The sequence below is a fragment of the Camelus bactrianus genome, chromosome 4, assembly GCF_048773025.1.
Source record: "Camelus bactrianus isolate YW-2024 breed Bactrian camel chromosome 4, ASM4877302v1, whole genome shotgun sequence".
Classification (NCBI taxonomy): Eukaryota; Metazoa; Chordata; class Mammalia; order Artiodactyla; family Camelidae; genus Camelus; species Camelus bactrianus.
Window position 1 is genome coordinate 69,474,950 of NC_133542.1, and position 14,217 is coordinate 69,489,166.

Genomic DNA, 14,217 nt, shown 5'->3' on the forward strand with positions numbered 1-14,217 from the left:
AAGTTCATCAAGGAGGAAAAATTCATGACATTGTTCTGGTGAGGTTGGGGATGGTTCTGTGAGGAAGTCTGGAAGGAGTCTGGGGTGAGAGGGTCCTGTTGACCCAGAGCCTGGTCGTGGGTGACTAGGGGCAGCCTGTGCCCATTGCCTACACCATTCAACACCTGGTAGGGTTACTGCTGAACCAAGACCCCTCTGGTCGAGTCTACAGTGCAAATTTCAGGGCAGATGTTGAGACAGGATAGGGGATTGGTTAGAGAAAGGACCAGCCTGATCAGTACTCTGGACAGCTCCCAGCATACCACTATCCCTGAAAAAGGCTGGGCGGTTTCTGAGGGTTTTAGATCTATTTTGACAGTCTGCTTTGCTTTGGAAGTTATTGATCCTTGGGGGCCAGACTGGTTTCTCTGAATTCAGAGAATCATCCTCACTTTTTCATGAGTTTTTAGTTCAGAGGAGAAGGCCAAGTTTTCTATTCCAACTGGAGTATCCATAGGGTGCTTTCAATCTTAGTGGGTTTATAGACCAGATTAACTGGTGAATGAGTGCGTCTCTGTGTGTGTGTACAATCTCTCTCTTTGCTGCATGGCTCACAGGGGCGAGATAGGGCTCATCCTGGAATCAAGGCTCAGGTACACCCATTTTTCCTGCTAAATTCCCTTCAACAGTCCATGAAAATGTCCTTACATGTTTCCATCAACAGAAATGCACAACTATTGTTTGCCTCCAGTGACCCTTGGTGGCCTCTGGCAAGACTTTTGAGTTCACTATTGTCACAGAGAATCCTTCTTGCTGGGGCAGCTCATCTTGTAGCAGACAGAGTACTAGATTGAGAGGCAAAGACAGGTCCTAGTCCTACCTTAGCCACTTTCTCATTCTTTAACCTTGAATGTCACAATTTTCTGGCACTATCCATATAACTTTTTGAGGTTTCCTCTAGCTTGGACCTTTGTGATGGTATTTCTTTGTTGTTTTTCTTGGGGGAGGTAATTAGGTTTATTTATTGAAGTGGAGGTTCTGGGGATTGAACCCAAGACCTCATGCATGCTACCCTATTGTTGAGCTATATTCTCCCCAAGTTGTGATGGTATTTCTGATATTTCTTGAAGCTCCCTCCTCCCATCCACCAGTAAATGGTAGAGATAGTGGCCCTTTGTCTCAAGGTGGTAAAATGATCAGAGCTCACAAAGGAATTATCTTCTTGTTACCTTAAGTGTGTTTCTCTCCTGTAGGTATGGGATGTTCATGGGGTGGCAACAATGTGGTGGCCTGAGCTCTGTCCTGGTTGGAGTCATGTCAGCAGAATCTTTTGCTCAGATCACAGTGGTCATCGTTCTTGGGTTCCTGCTCCCTGAGGCACATGGGTGGGTCCCCAGAGCCATAATGATGCTACTAAGCCCCACCCTCTGGTCATAGCTGACTGGACCACAACTCAGCAAGTAAGAGTCTCTCCTCTGTGAACCTGGAATTGGACTAAGGGAAGGTCAGATAGTGTTGGAGGATAACTGCATCTGCAACGTGGACACTGAAGAACACTGGGGCAGGAGAAGTGACCTGGAGAAGGAGCCTGGCTGGTGTGCAGGGAGGGAGAAGGAAGAAGCAGAGATAGGAAGCAAAGAAAGCCCAGTTCCTGGTTCCATGTCCTCCTGGAAACCCTTGGGTTCTATGAGATATCTCATCCTAAAACTGTATTTCCTTTTCCTACTTAATCTCACATTTAGGTGTGTTTCTGTTACTTTCAACCAAAAAGACTCAACCAGTACAGCTTCCTTGAATGTGGGAGTCACTTGCCTGAGCAAAACCTCACAGCCAGCACCAAGCAGGGTGGAGCTGGTGACCTGACAAGGGAGGGCTGATGGCTGTCCAGACCCTTAGTCTGGAACAGAGGACAGAGACCTCACTGCATCTGAGAATTTGAACCCTCAGTGTGTAAGGCCTTGTCCCAGAGGATATGGCATGCAGTAGACAGAGCTGGCCCTAAGGGACAGGCAGTGAGAGGAAGGATCTTTAGCAGCTGATGGGTTTAGTTTAGGGCCAGAAAGAAAATCTCCAGAAACTTAGTTCTTTTCAGGCTCTTTGCAACCTGTATTTATTTCTTAGCCATTATGCCTCCAAGTCTCTTTAGAGGTGCCAGTCTGGCTCAACTCTGCTATGGATACCACAGGGAGGGGTGGGTCCTCACAAGGACACCCCCAATGACGGTATTGGAATTAGAGGGAGGACCCTGAGAACACAGCTTGGGCATCTGGTTTAGCACCCGCTCAACCAAGTGTGTCCCATTGGTTCCTCTCTATCTATACCTGGAAGGGTTCTGTGCTTTCATGAATGCTCCTCTCCCAGCTCAACCAACAGACTCAGGGCCATAAGGGTTTACTCAAATAAGCAGAAGGATGAGGTGTCTGGGTTCAACTTTGTAAGTGATATTGGGTTACCTCCAAGGTCAGGTGGTAAAATCGCATATAATAAAATAAACCCACTTCCACTCTTTTCAGAGGTGGCAGCTGTGCCTTCAGATTGAGTGACCACTGTGGAGGGAGGAACCCTGGGAGCACAGTGTGAGCCCATTCTGCCCATGGAGACCCCTTGGCTGAGCTGGGGCAGTATAGGCTTTGAGAATGGAGTGGGCAGCAGACTGGGGCCCCACAGTGAGGTGAAGGATTATGCCTCTTCACCCCACACTCCAGACCTGATTAGGACTTACAGAGGCCCCGAGGATGAAAAAGGGTGGAGGGAGGGTGCATATAAGATTCACAATAAAAACAATACTAAACTACACAACAACCGTAAAAAGTCCAATCAAGCTCTGATTTTTTTCTCATCGTGGCATATTTATTTACTTTTATTAAAAATTCTTTCATTTTTCCTCTCTCATTTTAAAGTATCTCTGCTTTGGTGGACCACTAAGCTTAAACTTGCTATGCCTGTGAAGTGATTCAGTGCTTTTCACCCACCCGGAGGCCTGCTTGGAACATGGGGTCCCCTGTGGGTCTGGGGGTGGATGGGCAGGAGTGGGTCATGTATGTGTGTGTCTGTTCCACGTGTGCTCATGGACTTGTGCATCTGCATGTGCAGGAAACCAGCTTGGGTGGCCAGAACCTGTGGAGGCACGATTGGCTCTCCCTCAGGTGGAATTCTCTGTCTGTCTGTCTGTCTGTCTGTCTGTCTCTTCTGGTGCCAGGGGAGGGCCTTGCAGGGCAGGGGTTGGAGGACAGCCAGGCAGCTGCATTGGGGCAGTTGAAGCAGATACTCAGTAACATGATCTGACCCAGCAGACGAGCAGGCAGGGACCATGATGGCAAGGCTTTCTCTATACCCCCTTCTGGTGATCCCTGTCCTTTTCAGGCTAGGGTTCAGAGCATTAGATCCTCTGAAAGGGCTTGGCAAACCTGACTGGGAGGGATCTGGGCAGACAAGTAGGGATGACTTTCTACTCTCCTTCCCAACCCCCAGGACCTTTCATCCACCTCTCCGGCCCTTGCTCAGCAGGTCACCCGCTAATCCCCACAAAGTGGTCCCCTAGGGGAGAGGGTGTCTGCTAATGATGCTGTCAACACCCGGAGCACCTTTAAGGCCTTGGGAAGCATCACCCTAGCGCTGAAGCTCGTGGAACCACAGCATCTCACGGGCCTCAGCATCATCTAGTTCACTCCCATTGTCCAGATGGGGCTACTGAGGCCTGGCAGGGTCTGTGACTTGCCCTGGGCTCCGCACTGAGTTGGGGGGCTTCTCACCTGGATTTCTGGCCTCCCTGTTCTGTGTGCTTGTCCCTCCTTTTGTCTTATTTTCTTCTTTTTCTTTTTTTTTATGTTGCCGATTGGCATCATCTGTATCTCTTTATTTCATGTTCATTAAATGATATATATTATATATATTATTGTATATATATATATTTATTGAAGTATAGTCAGTTTACAATGTAGTGTCAATTTCTGGTGTACAGCACAAGGCTTATTATATATGAACATGCATATGTTCATTTTCATATTCTTTTTCACCGTAAGCTACTACAAGATATTGAATATAGTTCCCTGTGCTATACAGTATAAACTTATTGTTTACATATTTTACATATATTAGTTTTTAGGCTTATTTTCTGAATGGTGCAAATGCCTTCCTTTTGAGGCTCTCCTTATCTGAAATTTGTAAATAGTTGTGTATCACTTGGAGGCAGATATGGGGATCAAGCTGAATATGGTACCCAGCCCCTGAGACCGCCCCCAGTGACTTCTGTCTCCTGGTATCCACTCCCCAGTGTGGCGCCCTCACATACCGTGCCAGTCTGTGTGAACAGTAGGTGATGGTAGAAGTGATGGCTTGTCGTTTCCAAGAGTTAAGTTATAAAAGACTTTGGCTTCCGTCTTGGTTTTTCTCTCTCATCACTGAGTCTGGGAGAAGCCAGCTGCCATGTCACAAGGACATTTAGACAGCATTCAGAGAGACCCCATGGGCAGGGAACTGAGACAAACAACCACATGAGTGAGCCTGGAAGCTGATATTCAGCCTCAGTCAAGCCTCCTGCTGAATCAGCCCCAGCCGACAGTCTGACCCTGAGCCAGAACCACTCAGTGGAGCAATGCCCAGATCCCTGACCCTCAGGAGCTGAGGGGTAAAAATGTTTATTAAGTCATTTGGTTTTGGATCTCTTGTTACACAGTAATAGATAACTAAAATACTGTTTTTTAAAAAAATAAAATGGGGCTGGAAAGTTGGATCAGCCTCAGATTCCCCAGACATTGGGGAAGGAAGGCAAAACCCAAAATGATTCAGAAATGCCACAGACTGGGGCACAGATTTGCCCAGTTCTGGTCAAGAGGATTTGTAGAATCAGATCTTGAGTCTCATCCTGGGCTGGATCAGGACACATAGAGATGAAAAGTTCTTACTATCTATTGGCAAGATAGACTGGAAAACAAATGCATTCTCTTCTGACATGGAAAAAATGTCCCCTTGGGTGATCAAGGAAGGAAACTGGTGACTGTCCAGTGCCCCCCAGGCGCTGCCTGTCTATCACCTCATTTACTTCCTTGCAGCCCTAGGGGGTGACCGTTACTGTCCTCACTGGAGGATAGTGTAGTTGGAGCCCGGAGGCTCAGGAGTTTGAACTCTATCCTACAGGCACTAGGCACCCCTGGAAGGGTACTGAGCTGGGTTTTGGAAAGATGACTCCAGCCATCCGGGTAGAGGATCCACCATAGGAAAGTGGTGGGAGGCGGGGTCTCTTTTGACCCAGAATAGCCCTGAGCTGAGGCCAGGCCATGGGGATGGTGAGGGGTGAAGCAGGAAGGGAGTGGGCAGCAGTCAGTCAGGACATGGGGGTGGGGTAGGGAGACAGAAAACGTCAGGATGGCTTACAGTTTCCTAATGTAGAAGTTGGGGGCACAATGGTGCTATTTTTCACCAAGCTGGGACACCTCCAAAAGAAGTTCTATTCAAGTGCCTATGGGACATCTAGGTGGAGATGTCCAGGTGATAGGGCATTTATAGACCTGGTTGGAGTTCAGAGGAAAAGTCTGGGCTAGGTCCTCAACTCATCAGTGTTAAAAAAAAAAATCACTGGGGTGGATACGATCACCCAGAATGTATATGATGTTTGGAGGGCAGTGAGCTGGGCCTGGAAGAACCCTTACATTAAAGAGATGGGCAGAAATGGCGACTGAAGAGCAAGATCCAGGAATAGGGAAGGGGATGAGTTACTCATGGCACCAGGGAGGCCAGGCAAGGAGGAAGCTTCAGAATGGGTTGGGGATTGGCACTGCCGGCTGCTGCAGTGAAGTTCGTTGGCGTAGGAGGGACGAGCCTTGCTGGATGGGCATCCGCACGAACCTGACTCAGCAACAGCCCCATGCCCACAGGCCACCTCCCAAACCCATCATCGGACAGCAGGTCAGCTGGTATAGCGGACAAGGGCTCTGTCCACACACGTCCCACTTGGATCTGGGAGGAAGTTACGAATAAAGTCCTCACAACCAGGGCTGAGTAACAGAGGAATGGGCTGTCTGCTTGGTAATGAGTGTCCCGTTGCTGGAGGTGTGCAAGAAGTTGCACGGCCAAATGTCAGAATTGTGGGGTGGTGGGTAGGAAATGGATTCAACACCCACCAGTGTCTGTTCTGGCTCTGGGCTCTAGAGCATGAGAAGAAGGAAGCCACAAGTCTGCTGAGCACGAAGGACAAACCTCCGCCACTGAGCTCACAGCGTGTCCCAGGCAGGGCTTAAGGCGGGAAGGAGCAGGGTCGTGCCTGCCTTGCCGAAGTAGAAGGTGCCTCACAAACTCTCCCCTGCTCCCTCCCTCCCTTCCTTCGTGTTCAGTGGAATCGCAGTTCCAGTATGGGGAACCTAGGTAAAAGGAAAAGCAAATCAGAGCTCTGGTCAACTCTTGTTCATGTCGGAGCAAGGTGATCCAGTCCATGCTTGGGCACTGGAGTTTCTGGCCCCGCGACGAGGCGGTGGAGTGTGTATGTTCCTGGCGGGTAGGGGTATCTGAGGGAGTCTGCCTAGCTGCCTTCTTCAGACTACTTCTAACCCCATGATGGGAAGAAGCAGCGCCCCTCCTAATATCCAGGTGTGCTTGTAGGGGATGGGGCTCCTCTGCCCCAGACCCAAACCCTCCCTCTCCCCCTGGGCCAGCACAGCCCCCCTTGGGCTTCCTGGAGGATGGGGAGACCCTCTCCTGCAGGCGGGGCGGGGCACCCTGCCAGTGGAGCCCTGACAGCCGCCTTCCCCCTCTTCCACGGTGAAGTTCACCTGCAACAATGTCTGCGCTTTTCAGGCTGACAGAAATCCCACCGATAATTGGGAAGAACGGAAAAGGAAAACATTAAAATTTGCCGTGTCATAGGTTCACTTTTCTGATTGCCTGATACCCACCGTCCACTGACAGATGCTGTACTATTAACACCTGATTAAAAATCACTTCAGCTTTGAACCAGCCCGTCAAGAAGGGAGCGTCTTGACAAGACTTGTGGTTTGTGATTGACAATTAGTAATATTCGGTGTGTCACAACATAGATAGTGTGACTTACTGGTGCTGGTGTAATGCAACACATTTCATCTGAGCCTCTCAGATTGGAACACAGGAATAAGAAAGAGAAGATGGAGTCCTATTCAGCCGACTTTGATTACCAACAAAGGAGAGACTGTGCATACCTGTTCCGGCATGCCCTACCTGGATTTCTATCAATCAGCCCGACGGCTGAGCTCCCCTGTTCTCTTTGGGAAAGGGAACCTCAACGGAGTTGGAGCTCATTATGCGACCCTCAACTTCTCTATCAGCTGCCAAATCCTTTCTGTCTGGAAATATGAAAGCTTTTTGCTCTGACGCTGCCTCTGCACCTCCAAATTACCAGCCTGCTCCTCTTGAAACAAAAGACTTCTCATTTTTTAAAAAATAAAACGATCATAACTTGATTGACGGGCTACATCCTCTTCCTTCAGCTATTTTTCTAACTTGGTGGCAGCGGGAGTTGGATTCAGGGGCCGTTTTGGTTTTTTTTTTTTTTTTTGTCTCAGTTCTAATTCAATCCCTTTTAAGTGCTTTTAAGAACAGTGCAATTCAAGGTCTTTCCTTTTTTGGGTCTGACCTGAATATCGTTTTTTTAGTTTCCTTCTCTGCTAAGATTATCCAGGCAGAGAATGGTTGTTTGCATTAGCGAAAGGAGATGAATTTAATGCGATTAATCTTAGCAAACTTTGGAGAAATGGCCTCGGGTGTGATTTCAATGTTTTGTAAAACTGTATACCTTGTCATGGAGAAGTGAAGAGCAGTGCAGGGACCACACTATCTCACCACCCTGAGTGAGATGGCTTCTCAGAACTTCCCACCACCTAAAAAACTCTCTTCTTCATTTGTTTGTTTACTTATCTTTCGATTGTCTGCTCCTACCCTGTCACCCAGACCCCCAAAACTCACGACAATGGAGAGCACGTCTCTTTTGTTCACTGCTGTATCCCCAGTGCCAGAACTCTCTGGCATGTAGTAAGCTGTTAACACTTGCGGAATGAATGAATGAATGAATGAATGCATTAACAATGGAGTTGTGGGGCAGTCTGGAGCTCAGAACTGAGGACTGGGGTTTCCATAGAAGGAATGTTCTACTGGGGAGACAAGTAGTCAGCTCTTGGGGTACAAAGGGACTCACATTCCTGTCCTCACCCTGTCACCCCAATCTGAGGGGCGTGGCTACCCAGCTCCAGTTTCCTGTACCCCCCAGGGAAAGTGTCCAGGGGGTTAGGCTTTCTGAGGGCAAGAGAAGCAGCTTCTCTGTAGAGGTGAAGACGGGTGAGTGGGGCCAGGCCCTGCCAGAAGGGACATGAAAAAGATGTCATGACAGGCCTGGAGGGTGGTCATCACTCTGCTCCCACAGGATACCCCTGGACAATCCAGCCTTTGATTGGTCCAGGCTGAACCTGCTTATTTGTTCATTTATTCACTCATTCAGTCAATCAACAAACATTTGCTAAATCTCTAATAGCTGTGTGAAGTAGCTTATAGGCACTGGTCTAAGAACATGCCACCCCTATTCTCTCCCTGGTCCCTCAGCCTTTAGGCCTGGATACAGCCTTTTCTGGCTGGACAGTTGGGGTCCTCTCTTGGGCCTGGTTTCAGGGACTCGTCCCCAGCTCCCTCCACTCTCAGTCACCAAAGTCAATACACCCCAAGTGAGACCTCAGGTCCACTCACCCCAGCTTTGACTCACTCTAGGGGCCCCATTCCCCAAAAAGGAATCAGATCAGGGCATTTGCTGGAGCCTAAAAGGAAAAACGCTTACGATCCTGGGTTAGGATTATAGAGGGAGCTGTCTCCCCTTGGCTTTGGGCCCTCCTGGGGTGCAAGGGCCACACCGGAGCATATCTGTATTTTCAGCCCCTAGAATAAGACTGTGGGGGAAGCAGGTGGTACAAAGGTTAGGCACTGGCTCCAGGGAATGCCAAGGTCAAATTGACGATTCCTTGTTTGCTATTTGAGTACCCCTGGACAAGTGACAACATCTCCAAGCTTCAGTTTTCTCATCTGTAAAATGGAGAGAATGATGGAACCCACTGCAGAGGTCTTAAAACAGGGGCTCTTAACCCTTTAAATGCCATGGACCCCTTTGGCAGTCTGGGGAAGCCTATGGGTCCCTTCTTTTAAATGCATGAAATCGTATATACGGGATTACAAAGAGACTGATTTATTAAAATATAATTATCAAAATATAAAAACTTGTGATATAGCAATACACATCCTTCTTTATTAACACGTGAACTAGCAGGATCTGGTGGCAGTTCTAATCACCGTCCTGATTTCAAGGCTGTGATAAGTGTAAAAGGTTTTCTGAGAATTTGGCAGTAAGTGTGATGTGATATGAAAACATCTGTGATTTCTGCCGGTGACAAAGTCACAGATATTGGTAACACTACCTTCCTAGTGGAAGGAAAGGCTAGAGTTCAGCTACAAGGGAGTCAATTTCCCATCCAGGTTAAGGAGCCCTGTTTTGAAGGATGCCCCAAGAATGGCAACCAGAGAGGCAGCAGCAAGGACAGAAGGGAGAAGGGTACAGGAGGGAGGGAGGAGGCTGCTGGGACTGGGACGGGGCTAGGTTCTCAGTGTGAGTCCTGTATCGGGTTGTAGGACAGATTTCTTGCAAAAGGCAGGCAGTATATGCACTTAACAGTTTCACTGCAATGTAACACCATAATATAGCCATTGACCCAGCTCAATTTCCTGGGGCCCATTGAGGGCTACAGCCTGTGTTATTACACATCTCATTTGTTTCTCATTTAATACAACGGCCCTACAAGGTAACCATCACTTTGTCTCACCTTTCAGATGAGGAGACTGGGACTGAAGAAGGCTCGTGTCACAGAGCAGGAGGGCTGGCAGAGGTCAGTATCAAACCCACTAGGGCTAATTCCAAAGTCCATGCTTTTTAGTTCTGTGGTGATATTTACAATGCTATTTTATAATTTACCAGACTTTAAAGGGCATCTCACTATTTTATCTTTTTTTAAAAAATCATTTACGAAGTGGACTGTTTCCTATGCTGGAATTTACTAATGGTCTTGCCTTCTGGGTGAGTGACTTCTTCAGCTTCTTGGTCAGATGTGGTGCATGTCCTTCTGGAAATCTATTAAGATTTGATGTTTTCTTCATAGTTCATACTGACTTTTTATGTCGTACAAATACTCACTGCTTTCTGAACAGTGAATATGATTTTGGCGTCTTCGTTTTGAAATTCCTCCCCATTTGCCAAACATACAAAAATAATTCGGCAATTATTGCTAAATCATTTGCTTCTTTTGTTCTCATATTGATTACTATTAGGATTCATTACAAAATAAACCAATGTCCACTGCCTTAGATGGCAAAGAGCCCTTCTTTGGATGGTCATTCTCAAACCTGGCTGGACATCAGACCTGGTGAGGGACTTGCAAAAACCACAGGTTCTGGGCTGCCTGATCGCTCAGTGTGCTGGGGCCTGGGCCTCTGCTTTGTATAAAGCCCCTCTGCTCATGCTGAAGACACACCAGTTTGTGGAGCAGCTTTGGGGGACCACTGCTTTATAACACCATTTGTCTGTACAATATGGAAAGTTCCAGGTGCAGAAATGAAGGGTTCAAACAAAGTTAATAGGCTTCCCAGCAAGCTTTCAAGTTTCAAATTCTGGCTCTGCTGTTTAGAAGTTGAATATCCTTGGACAAATAAATTTACCTCCCAGAGCCTCAGTTTTCTCATCTGTAAAATGGATACTGAAGTTTCTAACTCACAGGGTTGTGGTGAAGATAAGTGAGATCATGTATGTGTTTCACTGAACACAGTGTCTGGTCCATGGTGGGAGCTAAGTAAATGTTAGCTGCTACTGTTGCTACCATGACTACTACCAAAATTGCCCTTTAATATGAAAAATATTCAGGTAGAGCATTTCCTCAAAGGAGCCTGGGGCTTGGGTGTCTGTAATGACCACATTCTTTAATAGGGAAAGTTGCCAGGTGGTCACCAAACTCTTCTAACACAAGGGGCTCAGGCCTAATTCTGGAGCAGTTGGGACCAGGTGGAGGTGGCAGAGCTGGCTAGGCGCCTGGGGTTTACACTGTAATGCCCAGAGTGGCCTGGTGAACTCTGAGGAGTCCAGGCTGGCAAGAAATTAATCCTCTGTGGCCTGTCTGACGGGTAAGGGACAAGAGTCTCTGGGTGGTGCCCGGGGCACATAGAGGGAAGCAATGGGGCTGAGTAGAAGGAACCCAGGTTTGAATCCCAGATCTGCCACTTAATACCTGTGTGATCTCAAAAAGTCCTTTAACCTCTCCGGTTAATCATATATACTCTTCAGGGATTAAAAAAAAAAAAAGATATTATGTAAGGTTTCACCAAGGGGCAGGACACATCTGGATACTTGGTAGCTATGGCTTTGATTAATACGATGGCCGCAACTTGGGTCCATGGGGAATCCATCAGAGTTGAGAGGAGACCCCCAGGAGAGCCGGGGTAGAGAGCCACTAGATGGAGGGAGAAGGACGAAGGGGAGGGTGCCAGGGCTTTCAGCAAGGGATTGGGGTTCAGGGCTGGTTATAGCCCCAGCGGGGGTGAGGCTGTGTCTCAGTGGGCAGGCTGTGGCTGGCTTCCCCAGGCCTATCAGATGCCAGTTTGGAGCCCCATCTAATGCTGACATGACAAACAGTATTCACTATCAATGTGATTTGGGACCAAAAATCCAAAAGAAACAACTCAAATGTTTATAAACAAGTAAGGTGGCCAGAGATGAGACCTGACCCAGTCAATGCTCTCCTGGGTTCCAGCCACAGTCCGCCAGAGACTGTAATGAAGAAAAGAGATGGCATTCCCAGGAGTAACGGAAAAATACTTAGGAATAAACTTAATGAGAAATGCATGTGACCTATATAAAGACAACTACAAAATTTTATTGGTGAAATAAAAGAAGACCAGAATAAATGGAGATGCATACTATGTTTCTGCATGGGAAGACCGAATATTGTAAAAATGTCAAACCACCTCCATGTTAATTTGCAGATTTAATGCAATACCAAACAATCCTGCAAAAAGGAACTTGATAAAATGATTCTAAAATTCAACTGAAAAAACATTGGTCAGAGTATCAAAGAATATTCTGGAAGAAGAGAACATTGATGTAGAGTCATACTGAATATTAAAATATATAAAGTGACAATAGTTAGAACAGTGAGAATATTGATGGAAAAAAAAGAAATAGATTTTAATGATTAGCATAGAATGCCTAGAAATAGATGAGATCTCATGTAAAAATTAACTATGATAAAGAAATCACTCCAAAACAATGAGTGGCTGATGAATTATTTAGCAAATGCTCTGAAAAAAAAACCTGATTAGCAGCTTGAAAAAATAATTTGTAATTTAGATACACCTTACAGTTCATGGAAAAACAACTCTATCTGCATAAAAAATTAAGTTCAGAAAAAGACCATATACTGAAAAATCTGGCAGAGAATGGATGTGGGTATTTATTAGATCTTGGGAATACTGATTTTAAAGGGGCAACATAATAAATTATAGAAAATGTAATATACACATATACAATAAAAATTAAATGTAGATATGATGACTACGTGAAATATCTGCATGGCAGCAAGAACCGTGAGGGCGATAGTGAGTTCAGGGAGATATTTTTCCTTTTTGTTTTAATAATAATTTTTCAGTAAATAAAAATCAAGAATAAAACACCCATGAATTGGTTTCAGTTGATTAAATATTATAAAATCTTATCTGTGTATTAACACATAATCCCTGTACTTACTACTGCTCCTCTGTTTTTAATATAAAGAGTTAGAAAACCATTTAAGACAATATAATCTCCTAGGTATGGTCTCTTATGAGGAGCTGCTGATAAATGTTCTCACTAATTCTTTAAGTTCTACAGATTCCTGCTTTATTTCAATTAGAGGCTGAAGTCAAGTGCTTTGTCAGCTTACCCTAAATTTTAAAAATTATTGAAGTAAAATTTCTAGAAAAGTGCGCAATCTTAAGTGTACAATCAATGAGTATTCATGTCACCACCCGTAAAGGTGCAGGACATCTCTAGCACCCTCTGGCTGGTACCCCACCTTTCCTGGTTTCCTCACACATTAGGTTCATCTTGCCTGTTCTTGAACTTTGCAGAAATGAAATTATACGCCCTGAACTCTTTTGCATCTGGCTTCTATGGCATTACACTATGTCTGTGAGCTTGATTCATATGGCAGTGTGGATTGGTAGTTCACTTTTCATGGTTGTGTACTATTCCCTCGTGTAACTATACCACATTTTGTCCATTCTGCTGTTCCAAGGGCATGGGGTGATGGAGGGGCTTGTATCAGGATCTTAGTCCCTCCAAAACCACAGTGACTTTCCACTCCTCCCTGACGATGGAAGAAGGAGAGGGGGCCCATCAGCAGGAGAACTCATGATTTCTTATCTCTGCCTTTTGTCTTGGGAAGCCCTTTGTCATGTGGCATTTAATGATCTTCAGCATCCAGGCTTTACTAGACATCTGGCACCCAGGAGGCCAAAGCTCAGAACTCCAAAATGCCCCAACTCCCCCCGCCCCCGGCCCTAGAGCTTGGTTGGGGTGGGGAGCTGTTGCTGGCCCTGGGTCTGGGGGCACATTTGATTAATAGAAGAGGAAAGAGAGGCCACAATGCAAGTGTGTGGCAGGGCAAAGCCTTCCCCTCTCAAAAAGCTCCCTCACAGTGAAGACAGAGGGAAGGATGGCAGACAAGGACCTTCCCAACCCTTCCAGGGCTTATGAATATCCATCACCCAGCACAGTAATTATAGGTGCCGAGTAATTACAGGTGTCAAAGGAGGACTGTGCCAAGCTGGTGACTGCAGTGAGGTAGACCCCCCTGGGGAGGGACACGTGGAACTGAGACCTGCGGCCAGGAGAAGGAGCTGTGGGGCAAAATGGCATGGAGGGAAGAAGTTCCCAGGCAAGGTCCTGGAGTTAGTGCTTGGCGGCCTCTGGCCACTGGGGGAAGGGGACGCGGTGGGAGCTTAGGGCCGGGGATGGCGTGGGGAGAGGACAGAGGAAGGACTGGACACATCCGCATTTCAGAGGGACTGTTCTCGTTGGTGAATAGTGGATTGGACAAAGTTAAATGCAGGGAGACCATTTACTCATCTGTAAAATGGGGTAATAACGACAACCTCACAGAGGAGGGACAAAGGTGGAAGCGCTGTGTTACATGCGGTTCAGGTGGGGTTATTCCT

At 46.7% G+C, this 14,217-nt stretch overlaps 1 long non-coding RNA gene across 1 annotated transcript in view; it reads left to right on the forward strand.

Moving 5' to 3' along the window:
• Window positions 1–14,217, forward strand: part of LOC141577378 (uncharacterized) — a 168,980-nt gene that overhangs the window by 106,910 nt on the left and 47,853 nt on the right. The window contains exon 5 of the long non-coding RNA XR_012506254.1: window positions 9,808–9,863. This is a non-coding gene — a long non-coding RNA (uncharacterized LOC141577378). The remainder of the gene's footprint in view (window positions 1–9,807; window positions 9,864–14,217) is intronic.